This window comes from Protomyctophum bolini, assembly GCF_963924005.1.
Source record: "Protomyctophum bolini genome assembly, chromosome: 12".
In the NCBI taxonomy this organism is placed as follows: Eukaryota; Metazoa; Chordata; class Actinopteri; order Myctophiformes; family Myctophidae; genus Protomyctophum; species Protomyctophum bolini.
The window spans coordinates 969,775-986,765 of record NC_137873.1 but is presented as its reverse complement, the minus strand read 5'-3'; the positions used below and the strand labels follow the sequence as shown (position 1 = coordinate 986,765).

At 42.7% G+C, this 16,991-nt stretch overlaps 1 pseudogene across 1 annotated transcript; it reads left to right on the top strand.

The window, feature by feature from the left end:
- The first annotated feature begins 15,852 nt into the window (after positions 1–15,852).
- On the top strand, positions 15,853–16,237 carry LOC308324922 (histone H2B 1/2-like; annotated as a pseudogene). The gene has a single exon. The product of its transcript is annotated as a histone H2B 1/2-like (transcript).
- Positions 16,238–16,991: the final 754 nt, after the last annotated feature.

The following is a 16,991-nucleotide window of genomic DNA, read 5'->3' as shown; positions in this document are numbered from 1 at the left end:
TCAGAATCTTCAATAGATCAACTTCTGTGTACCAAGATAAGTCGATGCAGGTATAGTGCAGGAATATACACAATGATGAGTCTTTAGGGTGGTTGTGTTCCATTTGATATCCTTCTCCTATCACAGCAACTCACAAATCTTGCTGCTGTGTTTGCACATTGTTGTACTTCGCCCAGCAGATATGGGAGTTTTTTGTCATTGGTCATGTTTTCAAAATCTCCGTGTGTGGTTGTAATCTGTGGGAAGTATGTGTCTCTGATGTCTTGGTACAATGGACAGATGGTTAGGAAGTGTAGCTCGGTTTCCACTTCGTTTAGTGTGCAGTGGGTGCATAGTCTGTCTTCTCTCGGGATACAGGTCTGCCTATGACGGCCTTTCTCGATCGCGAGACTGTGCTCACTGAGTCTGTACCTAGTTAAGATTTTTCTTTGTTTTGGGTCAGTCACGGTGCTCAGGTATTCTGCCGCTGTGTATTCTCTGTTTAGGGCCAGATAGCATTCTAGTTTACTCTGCTTTTGTGTTGCTTCTTTCCAATGTGTCAGATAGTTTTCCCTTTGCTGTTTTATAATTTGGTTTAGTCCAATGGGTTTTCTATCTCGTGGCTCTGTTTGTGTTTGTGCCCGGAGTTCCAGGGCCAGCTGGCTGAGGGGGCATCTCTCTAGAGTTTCACTGTGTGTGAGTGCCTTGTTATGGAGTGCATCTAGGTCACTTTCTTTTAGGTGGTTGTAGAACTTAAGTGCTCTCTTTTTTATTTTGATTATGAGTGGGTATCGTCCTAATTCTGCCCTGCATGCATTATTTGGTGTTTTTCGCTGGGTACGGAGAATGGATTTGCAGAATTCTGTGTGTAGGGTCTCGGTTTGGTGTTTATCCCATTTTTCCAGGTCATGGTTTGCTAATGGTCCCCAGATCTCGCAACCATAGAGGGAAATTGGTTCTATCACCGAGTCCAGTATTTTAAGCCAGGTTTTAATTGGGATGTCTATTTTGATGTTTCTTTTGATGGCATAGAATGCCCTTCTTGCCTTGTCTCTCAGGTCCTTTACAGCTTGGTTGTAGTTCCCTGTGCTGCTGATGTTTAGGCCAAGGTAGGTATAGTTTTTAGTTTGTTCTAGTGGGATTGTATTTAGTAAAAATTGGTGGTTTTGGTGGCTGGGCCTTTTTTGAAATATCATGATTTTAGTCTTGGTTAGGTTCACTGTCAGGGCCCATGTCTGGGAGAATTTGTGTAGGAGATCAAGTTGCTGCTGTAGTCCTTCCTTGGTTGGGGACAGCAGCAGCAGGTCATCTGCGTAAAGTAAGCATTTGATTTCTGTGTTTGCCAAGGGGATGCCTGGCGCTGTAGACTGTTCTAACGTTTTTGCTAATTCGTTGATATATATGTTGAAGAGTGTTGGACTCAGGCTGCATCCCTGTCTAACACCACGGCTCAGGGGGAAAAAGTCTGTGTGCTTTTCGCCTATTCTAACTGCGCATTTGTTGTTGGTGTACATTGATTTTATGATGTCATAGGTTTTTCCCCCAATGCCACTTTCCAACAGTTTGTACATCAGACCCTCATGCCAAATTGAATCGAATGCTTTTTTGAAGTCGACAAAGCAGGAGAATAATTTGCTTTTGTTTTTGTTTATTTGGTTGTCAATTAGGGTGTTGAGAGTGTAAATGTGGTCTGTTGTGCGATATTTTGGTAGAAAGCCAATTTGTGATTTGCTCAGGACGTTGCTTTCTGTGAGGAAATTTAGAATTCTGTGGTTGAGGATCATGCAGAGGATTTTTCCGAGGTTGCTGTTTACACAAATCCCGCGGTAGTTATTTGGGTCGTATTTGTCTCCAGTTTTGTGGAGTGGCGTTATCAGCCCTTGATTCCATGTGCTGGGGAAAATCCCAGAACTGAGCACGATATTTAGGAGTTTTAATATGGCCAGTTGGAATTTGAGGTCGGTGAATTTTATCATTTCATTTAGAATTCCGTCTGCCCCACAGGCCTTCTTGGTTTTAAGTGTTTTTATTTTGTCTTGTAGTTCTTTTAGGTTGATTTGGGAATCTAGTGGATTCTGGTAGTCTTTTATGGCTGACTCTAGGTTTTGTAGTTTATCTTTTATTTGTTTTTGTTCTTTGTTCTTCTCGATTGGGCCAAAGAGGCTCGAAAAATGATTTACCCATACATCTCCATTTTGGATGGGTAATTCGTCCTGTTTTAGCTTATTAAGTCTGTTCCAGTTTTCCCAGAAGCTGTTTGTCTGTATGGAATCCTCAATGTCTTGCAGTTGGTTTCTAACGTGTTGATCTCTTTTTTCTCTTACTGTGTTCTTGTATTGTTTCAGTGTTTCCCCATATTGGAGACGTGTGTTGTGGTTGTCTGGGTCTCTGTGTTTTTGGTTTGATAGTTTCCTTAATTTTTTCCTGAGATTCTTGCAGTCATTATCGTACCATTTGTCATTCTCAACATTTTTTCTGGCTTTCTTGTTTGATACTTTTAGGTTTGCTAGTGAGGCTGTAAGTTCGAATATATAATTGAGGCCTTCTACTGCCCTGTTTACACTTTCACTGTTTTCTTCAAAGGTTTTTTCTAGGAACTGGTCCAGTTGTGATTGGACTTGTTTTTGTCTAATAGCATTTTGGAAGGCTTCTGCGCTATGTTCCTTCCATTTGTAGCGTTTTCTTATATTGTGTAGTTTGTTTGGCGTTTGTTCTTTGTGTCTGTGTGTTGATCTGTTTAGATAGGCTGTGGTTCTGTTGTGGTCTGACAAGGGTGTTTGCGGGCTGACTGTGAAAGCTCTGAAAGATGCCAGGTTCATGTCAGTGATAAAGTAATCTACCGTGCTGTTTCCCAGGGATGAGCTGCATGTATATCTACCGAATGAGTCCCCTCGGAGTCTACCGTTAATGATGTACAGACCCAGTGAGCGACAGAGCTGTAGTAGTTGTGACCCGTGTTTGTTTGTTGTTTTGTCGTGGTTGAATCTCGGGGGACATGTTGGGGAGCTGATGTTTTCCCCTCCTGGTAAGTGTTTGTTTCCCTGTGTGTTGAGGGTGTCAGGCCCATGTCCTGTTCTGGCATTTAGGTCTCCACAAACTACAATGTGACCTTGTGCCTGGAAACGGCTGATATCCTCTTCTAATGTGGGGAAAAAGTCCTCCGTAAAGTAAGGGGATTCAATTGGGGGGATGTAGGTGGCACACAGGTAGACATTCTTTTCGGTTGTAGTAAGTTCCTTGTTTATTTCTAGCCAGATGGAAGAAGTTCCAGTTTTGACTAGCTTAATGGAGTGGATTAGTTCAGATTTGTACCATATTAGCATACCTCCAGAGTCCCTTCCCTGGGTGACTCCTGCCAGCTTTGTAGATGGTACCACAAGTTCTCTGTAGCCAGTAGGACAGCCAGTGGGGCCGTCCCCTCTGTGCCATGTCTCTTGTAGAATAATGATGTCTATGTTTGCAATCTCTTTGACAAAGTCTGGGGTTCTGCTCTTGATGCCAAGGGCAGTTGACCTCAAACCTTGTATATTCCAGGATGATACAGTGAGTGATTTGTACTCCATTGTTCACATTGTTGTTACATTCCAGGGGTTCTGCCCTGGGCCCATGCTGCGTAGAAGTCCATGAACATCTGCTCGATGCTGTGTGTGCTGGGGATGGCTCTGGTCAGCGCATGTGCGTATGTGTATGGTTGGCGAGGGAGGGGGAGAGAGGGCGGTGGTGCGACTGATGCCAGAGTGTATGGGATGGACATCAGTGGTATGGGTGAGCTGTGTATGTCGTGAGGTCTGGGTGGAGCGGTGGGGGTGGGCATCAGGGGTGTGGATGGGCTGCCCTGGAGTGTGGTATGAGGTCTGGTTGGAGCGGAGGGGTGTCTCGGAGAGGGTCTGCCTGGTGGATAGGGGTGATGTCTAGTAGAATGTCCTGTGTATGCAGTGCGTTGTCGTCTGGGTGTAGGATGTTGTCCACGTTGGTTGCGTTTGTAGGACGTTGCGTCTGTAGGATGGTCGCGGTCGAGTGCGGTGTCCTTCAGGCTCTTTGCAAAAGCTGGGATTTCAGCCTTGCGGATGTGTACCGCGTCGTGTAGGCTTCCCTTGTGCAGGGTTGGGTGTTCTGCGAAGTGGACCTTATGCTTCCTTGCACAGATTTTGGAAGTCTGTGCGTTGATTGCGTCGATGTAGTTGTATTCTGTGTCTCCTCTGTGTAGCAGTGCCGAGATGACTACTTCTGCGTTGGGAAATGTTGAGGTGGCTTTCTCTATCATTCCCTTGGTAGATGTGACCATCTGGTAGTTTTCCAGGTCCCATATGTCGTTTGTGCCGGTGTGGATTATTATGTGGCTGGGGGAGCCCAGTCGGTCCCTGGTCAGCAGCTCCATTGCACGTGCTGTGTTTCGACATCTGATGTGTTCAACTCTGTGCTTTGGGAAGAGCTTTCTTGCATCTATGTATTTCCCATTTGAGTCAGTCAGGAGTACAATTTCTGGGTTTTGTAGCTGACGGTTTTCCGGAGGTGTAGCAGTGAGGGTGGGTTGGGATGTAGCAGTGGGGGTGGGTTGGGGTGGGTCTTCTTCTTGAACGATCACTTGGCTTAGAGGTACCGTTGGATGGGGTGAGTCTTCTTCTTGAACGGTCACTTGGCTTACCGTTGGTTGGTCAGCGCTGCTATGTGCTATTTCTAACCGTCCCTGCTGTCTTGCCTCCCTTTCAAGCCTTTCTATCTCTCTCCTGAGTAGTCCTATTTCACTTTCTGTCTTTCTCCTTAGCTTTTCTGTGTCTGTTCTCATACGTTCCCTAGTCTCTGCTATTTCCTTTTCCTGTCTTTCCTGTCTTTCCCTTAGCTGTCTTATCTCCTTTTCCATATGCTCCCCTAGCTGTTTAAACTCCTGTCTGAGCTTCAGCTCACTGTCTTGTAGCTGTTTCACCTTTACTTTAAGCTCACTCTCTTCCTGTTCCTTTGTGGCCCTGTCTCTGGGAGTCTGTTCTTGCCTGTGCTCCAATAACTGTTGCTCCATCTGTACTTGCTTATATTCTATTATATTATTCTAATTTATATAATTTGTCGGCCAACTCGCTAAACAGGTTTGGCTCTATGGTGTGACCTTTTGTGGCACTGATTGGTGGGGGTGGGGTCTCTACTGTGTTTGGATGTGTTGTGTCTATGCTTGGAGTGAGCTTTCCTTGTGCCATCTCCCTGATTTTAGTGAAGTCCTTCTCTATGGGTATTCTATTCCCCTGGATTGTTACTTTTCCAGAGTTGAAAATGTTTACAGTGGTGTGACCTTCCTCTGAGTGCAATTTAAGACTACATCCCTCGGTCAGCGGTGCCTTTTTTATCTCTGTGTAGTGCTCTTGTGTGGCTTCAATCCATGCCTGAGGTCTATTTGTGAAAAAGATTAGGTTTGTTACAACCTTCTTTGTGTCACAGTCTGCATAAAGTGTCTCTATGTTGCTTGCCAGGAGTTCAGTCTTGTAATTATCTTTTGCTGTTTTGGACTTTAATGTGGTTGGGTATTCAATTGGAATTGGTGCCGTAGGAATGTGTGCTGTAGCTAAGGATTCTGTTGTCATGGTTGCCATTGTTCACACACACACACACACACACACACACACACACACACACACACACACACACACACACACACACACACACACACACACACACACACACACACACAGAGAGAGAGAGAGGTGTGTGTGGGGGGGGGGGGGGTAAAGTGTCTACTTAGTGAGAGTTGAAGGGGCCCATAGGCTATAGCTACTGTCCAATACTGGATAGGGTGACAGGCAGTTACTGCCGTCAAAATATGACCCCCCCCAGTCAAAAAACCCTTTGTGTTTGAAATAGACACTTGTGCTTTCTAAGGTGTGATTTGGGGCCCTATAGAGATTAATACAAAATCAATATCAACATCTTAATAGAACTATACCAATACGAGGGGGGTGACATTATGACAGGCAGTTACTGCCGTCAAAATATGTTAACAACAGCATGGAAATGTACTTAGGGAGGGGGGTGACATTATGACAGGCAGTTACTGCCGTCAAAATATGTTAACAACAGCATGGAAATGTGGACATATTTTTCAATTCGTTTTGCATCTGCAAGGCCAAATCTCATCAAATCGTGGTCCGTAATACGGTAATACCGTATGCTCTGGCTCAAATGCAGAATAAATGAAATAATGGACCAGCCGTGATATGAAAAAGGTTGAAAACCACTGATGTAGTAGACACAAACACCAGCAGGTGGCAGCATTTAACGCAGCAGAAAGTTCACGTCCTAGTCCAGGACAGCAATCAGTGTCGCCAGGTCTGCTTATTATAAGCAAGTTTGAGCTTGTTTTTCTTTAAAGTGGCTTGTAAATATTGATGAGTTTTTTCCCCTTTCTTCTTCGTCTTTCTTGCTTTCTTCTTGTTATTTGGGCTGGCTTCCAAAGGTTTTTATTTTGTATTATTGTTTAAACCAGTGGTTCTTTCTCAGACATTTTCATGTCAAGGACGGTCCCCCAAATGAACGTGAATTTGTCCATGGACCCCCATCTGTCCATGGACCCCCCCCGGTGTTTGAAAATACCGTAGAAGATCTACAATCTCACAGTACACCAATAAGTAGCTCTGATCCATAGCTCTAATGTGTTTCATGCATTATTAGAGCTATATGGACCAGTTCGAGCTAACCAATAAGATCATATTTCTTTGTTTCGCAAAGACCTGGCAACCCTGCCTCCGGTAATGAGTGCAGAGTTTGTGGCAGGTGTTGCTGCAGAAGGTTTTTAGTTGGTGCAGTTGGAGGAGAGGCAGAGAAACGTGCGTCAACAACACCATGGAAGAAGATACTAAAGATATTAAAGTAGAAATGGTGTTAATTAACTCGGTCTTCTAAACTAAAGCAGTGGTTTTCAAGTTAACTCTTTTCATATCAAGGCCCCTTATATATTTATTCGCCATTTGGTTTGGGCCATCGTTTGATGGTGGCCTTGCAAAGTCGTTGGATTATGAACACAATGCCATGCTCTTCTACCGTAGGTAGGAGGTGACACGACAATTCTAATACATTTTACCTCCATCATTTAGCAGCTGGGGTCCTGGCGGGGACCACCTGGAACCCCCTCAAAGACCACTAATAGTGGTCCGCGGACCAGTGGTTGAAAAAAGGTTTTAATGAGCCACTTAATGAAAGGTTCATGTCCAAGCTCCAAGTCATTAAAGTGAAAGTCGCCAACTTTTATACCTCATGTCAACGTCATGTTGCAATTCCGATGTGAGCTTGCAGATCTGCTCTCGTTGTGTGCTAGCTCAGTGGTTCCCAAAGTTGGGTCCGGACTCGAGACCCCCAGGGGTACTTGAGGGAGTTCCAGGGGGGACCCCAGCTAAATGATAATTTTGTTAATTTGGACCCTTATGGGTCTGTTAACTCAGAGAGTGTACAAATGGAACCAAATGTACCCGTTTAGTTGCTCTCTAGAAATGCTATTAAATGGGGGTCCATAGACTAATGCATGTGAAACTGTAGGTCCTTGAAATTAAACGGGTTGAAAATCATTGCTAGAGCCGTACAAATCTTCTCTTATGGGTCCCTGGCATATCTTTTCAAATGGGGGCTAATTAGAGTAAATTTGGGGGTCCTTGACATGAAAAAGTTTGGGAACCACTGTGCTAGCTACAGTAGAAGGTTTAGAAATCACAAGATTTCACGTACTTTTTAGGAATAGTTTTAAGGCTTTTGGAACAACTTGTATTATTATTGACAACAACATACTTGTTATGATGAATTGAAAACGGTGGACCCTAAACAAGTTGTAATGCTTTATGCCATAAAGCATTACAACTTGTACATTTTATGGTGTCGTCCACTCACAGTTAACAGTTTTTTCTAATGAGTTGTGCTTGAAATGTACTGTAATTCTGCAAACACATAACAATCCTTCTACATTCTCTAATTGTGTAGACTTTACTAAAGTAATACAGATATTTTAACTCTTGAGAGCGTAAACTGGAACCGGTCCATTTGGTTTAATTTTACGCTGTGTGTGGGTGTGTGTGTGTGTGTGTGTGTGTGTGTGTGTGTGTGTGTGTGTGTGTGTGTGTGTGTGTGTGTTCAAAGATCGGACCCATAAGGGTCCATTTTGGTTACCAACTCTCCACATCATTTAGCTGGTGACCACCTGGAACCCTCTCAATGCTCATTCATAGTCTGGATTTTCAGTGGTGAGGTGACCACCGCTCCGGTGGTGAGGTGACCACCGGAGCTGAAATAACGTTGAACGGTGGTGAGTTAAAAAAAGAGAGAAGGGCTGAGCGGTGGCGGTGGTTTGCTCTTCACCACGGCTCGTGGCGGCATGTTGTAGTTCGGTGGTCACCTCAGTGACGTCATGTTGTAGTTCGGTGGTCACCTCAGTGACGTCATGTTTTAGTTCGGTGGTCACCTCAGTGACGTCATGTTGTAGTTCGGTGGTCACCTCAGTGACGTCATGTTGTAGTTCGGTGGTCACCGCAGTGACGTCATGTTGTAGTTCGGTGGTCACCTCAGTGACGTCATGATGTAGTTCAGTGGTCACCTCAGTGACGTCATGTTGTAGTTCGGTGGTCACCTCAGTGACGTCATGTTGTAGTTCGGTGGTCACCTCAGTGACGTCATGTTGTAGTTCGGAGGTCACCTCAGTGACGTCATGTTGTAGTTCGGTGGTCACCGCAGTGACGTCATGTTGTAGTTCGGTGGTCACCTCAGTGACGTCATGTTGTAGTTCGGTGGTCACCTCAGTGACGTCATGTTGTAGTTCGGTGGTCACCTCAGTGACGTCATGTTGAAGTTCGGTGGTCACCTCAGTGACGTCATGTTGTAGTTCGGTGGTCACCTCAGTGACGTCATGTTGTAGTTCGGTGGTCACCTCACCACCGAAAATCCAGACTATGTTTGAGCCTTTAAGGACCACTGGTGGTCTCTTCGGGGCCACTGGTTGAGAACAACTGCTTTAACCCATTTAGGCCGATTCTATAAAAGTGGCTTCTAAATCAGACAGTTTTCTGAAGGGGAAAAAAAAACAATGTTTCTATATCAGTGGTTCTCAAACTATGTTCTGTCAAGGTACGGAAGGACCCCAGAAAAATTATATGAATTTGGCCAGCCGACCACCCCCCCATCTGAAAATATGTTGTTCCAGGGATCACTCCAGAAGCAAAGCTTTGAGTTAAAAACGTTCACTCGGAAAGAATATATATTCAACGATTTGTGCCAGACTTTCACGATTAAAAAAAAAAGGCAGATCTACAGAACTCGTATGAGCTTGTAGATCTGTAGATTTTTCAATGGCTAAAGCATATAACATCATGCTTAAAACACCAAAAGGGGATCCCGCCCGCCCAGAATGGGGTTTTAAAGTATTATGCATTAAAACTGGCGTCATTTATGGGGTCTTGTCTGTAGAATATATAACATTCTAACTCTGGTGTTTCCACAATGCAGCAGGTGGTGTATTGCACTGCTGCTCCAGCAGTCACTGAGGACGTCCATCTGATCCACTCCACTGAGGACTTCAAAAAGGAGGTGTGTGTGTGTGTGTGTGTGTGTGTGTGTGTGTGTGTGTGTGTGTGTGTGTGTGTGTGTGTGTGTGTGTGTGTGTGTGTGTGTGTGTGTGTGTGTGTGTGTGTGTGTGTGTGTGTGTCCGCGAGCACACTAGCAGGCGTGAAGGCGTCAGTTGGACGTCGCGTCAGGTCTCAGTTTAATGCCTTCCGGGGCGTTGGGCGGTCCCAAGAGGGGACGCACACAGAAGCCTATTTAAAGGCCTGTAGTCCTCTATTTCTTGGTTGGCGAAGTGGGCGTGAGAGTGACAAGTGAGTGACAAGATGTTGACACAGGGAAAGGCGCATTCTGTTGTAGGCTATATGCTGCTGCATTGCTACTTAGCTATCGAGTCATGACTCATTAGTCGACTGGTTAACGTACGTGCCTTTGGAATTGACAACCCCGGTTCGCCTCCCGGCCGAGGCCACACTAGTGGCGGTGAGAAGGAGAAGGAGTTTTTTTATTGATTGATTGAAATATTTATTAACAGTTTGCAGAATAAAGGGCAGTCCATACTCTTAAGACTGTACTGCCCTTAACAGTACATTTCTCTCAAGTCAGTACATTTCAAGCACAAACTCAATACAAAGACTGTTAACTGTGAGTGGACGACCCCATTAAGCATTACACTTGTTTACAACAGGGTGCACAATGTTCAATTCATCAAAACATTTAGAGACGTACAAATAGACACTTCTATAATCGTTAAAGAACAGAACATGAATTCATCATAAAACAGTGTTCCCTGACCGGGAATCGAACCCGGGCCGCGGCGGTGAGAGTGCCAAATCCTAACCACTAGACCACCACGGAGAATGGTGATGGAGATGATGATAACGAGTGAAGCGGAAACTGAAGATACGGGCTATTTTATAAAGTATGAAGTTATTTTCAATGTCATCATGGATCAGGGTTACAGTAAATGACAATGTAATTCAGCCAGGGGTGCCATGGATGAAAATATTACAGGGGTGATCTGAAGCAAACATGAGAACCACTGCTTTACATTTCTTCAGACAATGTTTTGTTAACAATTTGGACAGAATGTTACTTCGAGGTGCCCACTGCCCAGATGTCTCCCTGTATCCCTCGACATGGGGGGGGGGGGGGGGGGGGGGGGAGGGCGTTTGACTCCGTGAAAGAAGAAAACTACAAGTGAAAACCCGCCCAGTGGATGGGCTGCAGGCTGAATCTTTTCCATTGGCTAGTGCCTATCTAGCTTGAAATGTAATCTATCACTGCCGTGTGACGCTCTTAATTTTCACGCTTGTGCGCGGCTTCCATTTGAGTCTGGGGCAAGCTGTTCCGGAAAGCTGTCCGTCGCGTCCGTCGGGCGCGGAGGTGGAGCTTCTTTTCCATCCACCAGCTGTCTAAAAACCCCACGAAGAAGAAAACTTGAGCTACTTCTGACGCCTTCACGCCTGCTAGTGTGCTCGCGGTGTGTGTGTGTGTGTCCGATCTCACACAGTGGTGTTGGGGCCCATATTCATTATTTTAATTCTGTGTCCAAAAATATGTATTAAAATATATTGCATACTATATTTAACCCATTTTGACCCGAGATCAGATTCTAAAAATTGTCTTCTACACCCTGACAGTTTTCTGAAAAAGCTATGTTTCTATGTCAGTCGTTCTTTCGATTTTTCAAAAATAGCAGACCTACAAGCTCGGTGGCGCGCTATGATCTGCTTGTAGATCTGCTATTTTTCAATGGCAGATGAAAGAATATATATTCAAAGATTTGCACCACATTTTCATGATTTTCCACAAAAATAGCAGATCTACAAGCTCGTAGCGCGGCACTCTGTGCTGGCAATGAAGGAACCGGGGAAGTCTGTCGTATATATATATATCACCCATTCTTGAGATAAGGGACAAAACTTTTTTCAAACTGGATTTTTTTTTTTTTAAAGATACATTCAAATCAAATAGATGTATTTGTAGACACAGGTCTCAACTACCAATCTTGAGAAGGAACAGGTTTTTCGCATAACATTTCTTTCTAAAATGGGACATTTATGCACTTAATACCTGATTCATGTCAACTCCGTCAGACACACTAAAATCCCTTTTAATTGAATTTTATCATTTCAACAATAATATAAAGTCCTCAGTTATCTTATAATGGCTTTCAGTAATCAAGTTAAGTAATACAAATCTTTTAATATTATTTTGTTCCAATATCACACTATTATGAAATATCCAATTTCTCAAAACCGTCATTTCAACCTTTATTTTCAATATTATAACATGAAAACCATGTAAAAAAAAAAGAAAATCATCATTACGTATCATTTCAGTTGGTGTTTCAATACATAAGCACAAAAGATTTGACAGCGAATTTTCTATTTCTTTGGAAATTAACAAAAACATCACGGGACGAACGTCTGACGGAGTTGACGAACATCTGACGGAGTTGACAAGTTTAACTGATTTAGGTTCTAGACCACCTAGGATCTTGATTCTGGTGACTAATCCCACATTTTCAAGGATGAGGAATACAGTGGTACTATTTAGATTTGCCCTGTGAACATGGCAGCCATTTTTCAAAATGGCCGCCAACTTTCTGTTATTTCCCAATAACTCAAGTTCTACACCACCTAGGATCTTGATTCTGGTGACTAATCATACATTTTCAAGGATGTGGGATACATTGGTACTATTTAGATTTGTCCTGTGACCATGGTAGACATTTTTCAAAATGGCCGCCAACTTTCTGTTATTTCCCAATAACTCAAGTTCTACACCACCTAGGATCTTGATTCTGGTGACTAATCATACATTTTCAAGGGTGAGGAATACAGTTGTACTATTTAGATTTATCCTGTGACTATGGATGGTAGAACATTTTCAAAAATGGTGGACCTGCTATTATTTTACCAATTTACTCAGGGAATATTATCAGAATAATATAAAATCTGTGAATACATTTCTTACCAAGAATTTTCTTCACCAATGTTTGTAAAGGTGTCTACTAACATATCCCACATTGGTTTCTATTTGACCACCCTAGGGGCATGTTTGACAGCTGCTGAAAGTTGGGTACCATCAACAACCAATATAAGGCTAAATGTTCTAAATTTCATTATGCTTTAAGTAGCATGTGGCATGTCAAACTAGGGGCTTTTCATGATTCTGGATCCATTCCAAACATTAGTTTTGTAAAAAAAACACTACGTTGGCTAAAAACGGCCATAGCCATCATCACAGATGTGATGAGGTCAGCACATGTCGGCACATTTGGGCAAGTGGCTATGGCCAAACTAGGGGGTCTATGGCCAAACTAGGGGTCAAACTCCTTGGGCTAAATTCGGTGAGGTGAACAGTGAGCAGTGAACAGTGAGCGAAAGACTGAAGACAGAAGATTTGGCTTCAGGACCATCAGGCAGGATGTGCAGACACTGAAGGCATCAGTGTCTTTCTCTGTGTCCCCAGCATGTCAACCAAAGCAATGTTACCAAATCAAAGGAGCCTTCACCTCATGTCACCTGGGGCTGGGTGAGCAATCGTATCCTGTATCTAAACTCACAACTAAATACAGACACTTGGCCAGACTGCCGTTTGAAAGGGTCAAACCCCTCATCCTGATTGGGGAAGACCACCCCACCTAATCACACCAACCGAACAAGTGAGGTTGGGGCCTCCAGGTGGGCCAGCAGCCATCTGCACAAGACTGGGCTGGACCCTGCAGGAAAGCAATCTCCAGCCAAGACAATGTAAGTTGACTATAACAGAGCCCCAGAACACAGAGCTCATGAGAAGGATGGAGAAACACTGGCAGGAGGCCACCAAGATACAATGCCCCAGAGACCCAGAGTGTGCCACCACTGGCAGTAAGGAGATCAACTGCTGCAGCAAAGATGTCATGAAAGGCAAGTCTCCACCAAAAAAAACCCTGAAGAGAGAGAGACCAAAGTTTCTCCCCCACAGTTCCCTGCCAGTGAAGTCAAACTGTACATCTGTACCTGAAAGGGGCAAGTCAAAGGCCAGAAAGCCCACCTCCTTTTAATGTCCTGTCAGTAGAAACTCAACCTGCACCTGAAATAAGCCCTTACCTCTCCCAGAGAAAGTTCATCCTTGAAAATGTAATGATTAGTCGCCAGAATCAAGATCCTTGGTGGTCTAAAACTTGAGTTATTGGTAAAATAACAGCAGGTTGGTGGTCATTTTGAAAAACAATGGCTGCCATGGTCACAGGACAAATCTAAATAGTACCACTGTCTTTCTCATCTTTTAAAATGTATGATTAGTCGCCAAAATCAAGATCCTAGGTGGTCTAAAACTTGAGTTATTGTAAAATAACAGCAGGTGGTGGCCATTTTGAGAAAAAAATGGCTGCTATGGTCACAGGACAAATCTAAATATTACCAATGTACCCCACATCCTTGAAAATGTATGATTAGTCACCAGAATCAAGATCCTAGGTGGTGTAGAACTTGAGTTATTGTAAAATAACAGCAGGTGGCGGCCATTTTGAAAAATGGCTGCCATGGTCACAGGGAAAGTCTAAATTGTACCACTGTATCCCTCATCCTTGAAAATGAGGTCTTAGTCACCAGAATCAAGATCCTAGGTGGTGTAGAACTTGAGTTATTGTAAAATAACATCAGGTGGCGGCTCTTTTGTAATATGGCTGCCATGGTCACCACGAGACAAATCTGTGATGGCCCCATAGCCAAAAATGTTCCTTAAGGCATGCTCTAACTGTGTGCCAAATTAGAATACTGCCCATTATTCAAAAACAATAATTTTATTGTTTTAGGAACACTTTTGTCAACTCCGTCAGATACACGTCAACTCCGTCAGACACAAAATCTGACGGAGTTGACGTCTGACGGAGTTGACAAAATGGCATTTGTTTTCATCTTAACCCTCTTTAGTACAATGTAGCCATTTTGTTTTTGCTTAATTTTGTTAGCTAAACCTAACCCCTAAACTAAAATAATAAACATTATTTTGGAATTCTTAACAAAGATCATAAAAATGTGCAGACGGAGTTGACATGTAAAAGCTGTGACCACATTGTTATCAACATTGTTTGTTTAAAATATCAAACAATTGAATGCTTGTCAGACCAGGTACTCCACTGTTGCAACAAATATAAATGGGACTTGGAAAAGGAGTCTTCAGGCTAAATCTGTCGACAATATTTTCTGATTAATTTAAGACTTTTAAAAAAACCTGACGGAGTTGACGGAGACGTGGGACGAACATTTGATATGAGATATTTAATAGAAAATATAAATTAAAATTAACTGTGTATATTATTTGCTATGTTGTTGACAATCTACTTTAATTTAGTATGTATATTTATGTGATTGTGACAGTATTAGACACTTTTTTGGCAGTTTGAAATTGTGGCCACTTGCTGGGGACAGGCTAAATACAGGCCTTTTTGGGTACAGGGCCTGCTTTTAACTAATTCAGATGGAATATGAAAACAATTATAATGAAATTAAGGGCATAATAATACACAACTGTATTACACTTAACTTTGCAAGTGCTTTTATTTTTATGAATTAATTTATTTTTTACATAAAATAAGGCTCTTTTGTGTGGGACATGTTTTTTCCACTTTTGTCCCTCATCTCAAGAATGAGTGATATATAAAAATCAAACAAAACATTATCTTTGTCATTGGCGTTTTTAAAACATTGAACTAAAAACAAACATGAATTATCCCTTTTTAAAACAAACATTATAGGAAGGGATAAAAACAACTATCAAAACAGTTTCTATTACTTCTGGTAAAGCTTGTACTCTCTCTGGATGAATGCATTTTGGTGCCAATAAAGAACATGTTAATTAATGTAGTAGTTAATCCGGTTCCTGGTTTCAGCAGGCCGGTTTCTGTCAGGTGCTACCTGAGGCCTGGACATGAGACCCACTCAGTTTATCATTTTCTTAATTTGCAATATTCAGAATACAGTGTTTCCCTGTATAGTTAGGCAAAGTTAGCTTAAGTTGTGGCAAATTAATTTGCAGATATAGATATAGATATACCTTTATAATGGGGAAATGTGGGTGTCAAAAAAGGGGCTTTAAATTATACATTTACAATACATATTAATAATTTATAAAGCCTAAAGGGGCTATTATATTTAGCCCCTCACAATGTTACAGGGACAATAGAGCACACGAGCGGGGAAACATAATACAGAAAACAAAGACTCTTTGTGACAGTATCAGCCAATCATATGCTAGGAGTCACACGCTTCATTTGGATTGGCTCTGTATAAATAGTGGTACGAGAGCGCCATCTTTCACATTCTTCACTGCAACTGAACTATTCTCTTGAATACAACCACGATGCCTGAAGTAGCGAAACCAGCACCCAAGAAGGGCTCCAAGAAGGGTGCCGTCACCAAGACCGCTACGAAGGGCGGCAAGAAGCGCAGAAAGGGCAGGAAGGAGAGCTACGCCATCTACATATACAAGGTCCTGAAGCAGGTCCACCCCGACACCGGTGTCTCTTCCAAGTTCCAAGGCCATGGGCATCATGAACTCCTTCGTCAACGACATATTCGAGCGCATCGCCGGTGAAGCCTCCAAACTGGCTAACTACAACAAGCGCCGCACCATCTCATCCAGGGAGATCCAGACCGCCGTCCGCCTGCTGCTCCCCGGTGAGCTGGCCAAGCACGCCGTGTCTGAAGGCACCAAGGCTGTGACCAAGTACACCAGCTCCAAGTAAACTGTTCTGTCTGCTCTAAACACAACGGTCCTTTTAAGGACCACTCATCTTTTCCAAGAAAAGAGTTCATTCAAATGCTATAAGCAAATGGCCTTTTCACAGCCTTGTAGTGTAGTCTAAAGTAAACCAGTTAGTCCAGTTTAGTCTTCTGACGCTGTTCAGAATAACTGCTAATACTGGGCATGTAAAGTTTTTAATAGTACTGCAGATTAATTCATAAGCCTGTTGAAATTAATTTAATTTACTCTACTACACTAGCAATCATGTAAAATGAACATATTATGATCCACAAGTTAAAACGTATATAAAATATACACAATATAACAGCTGCAAGCATGGCACATGATCTAAAAAATATATATAATTCGTCTAATTTCTTCATATCTTGACTTCACTGAAGATCTTATCGAAACACTAAGCAAATGGCCTTTTCACAGCCGGTCAGCTAAACCAGGTCAGACGTCTGACGCTGAATGATTATACAAGGCTTGTTTTAATTATAAGTACCAGGTAATGATTGCTGTAAGTGGTATTTGTGTATGAACAACTTTAAAGAAGCTTGTCAAAATAAGACTTCATTAAAAGGTCTGTCATAGGCCAATGTGTGTCAAAACAGCTGCAAGCATGGCACACAATCTTTAAATAATAAATGTATAATTGTAATCTCTTCATAGCCTCAATGTTTAGAGACAATAGGTTCATTTTACTACTACGTATTTAAATAATACTAGAGGAATTAACGAGGATGTTAAAT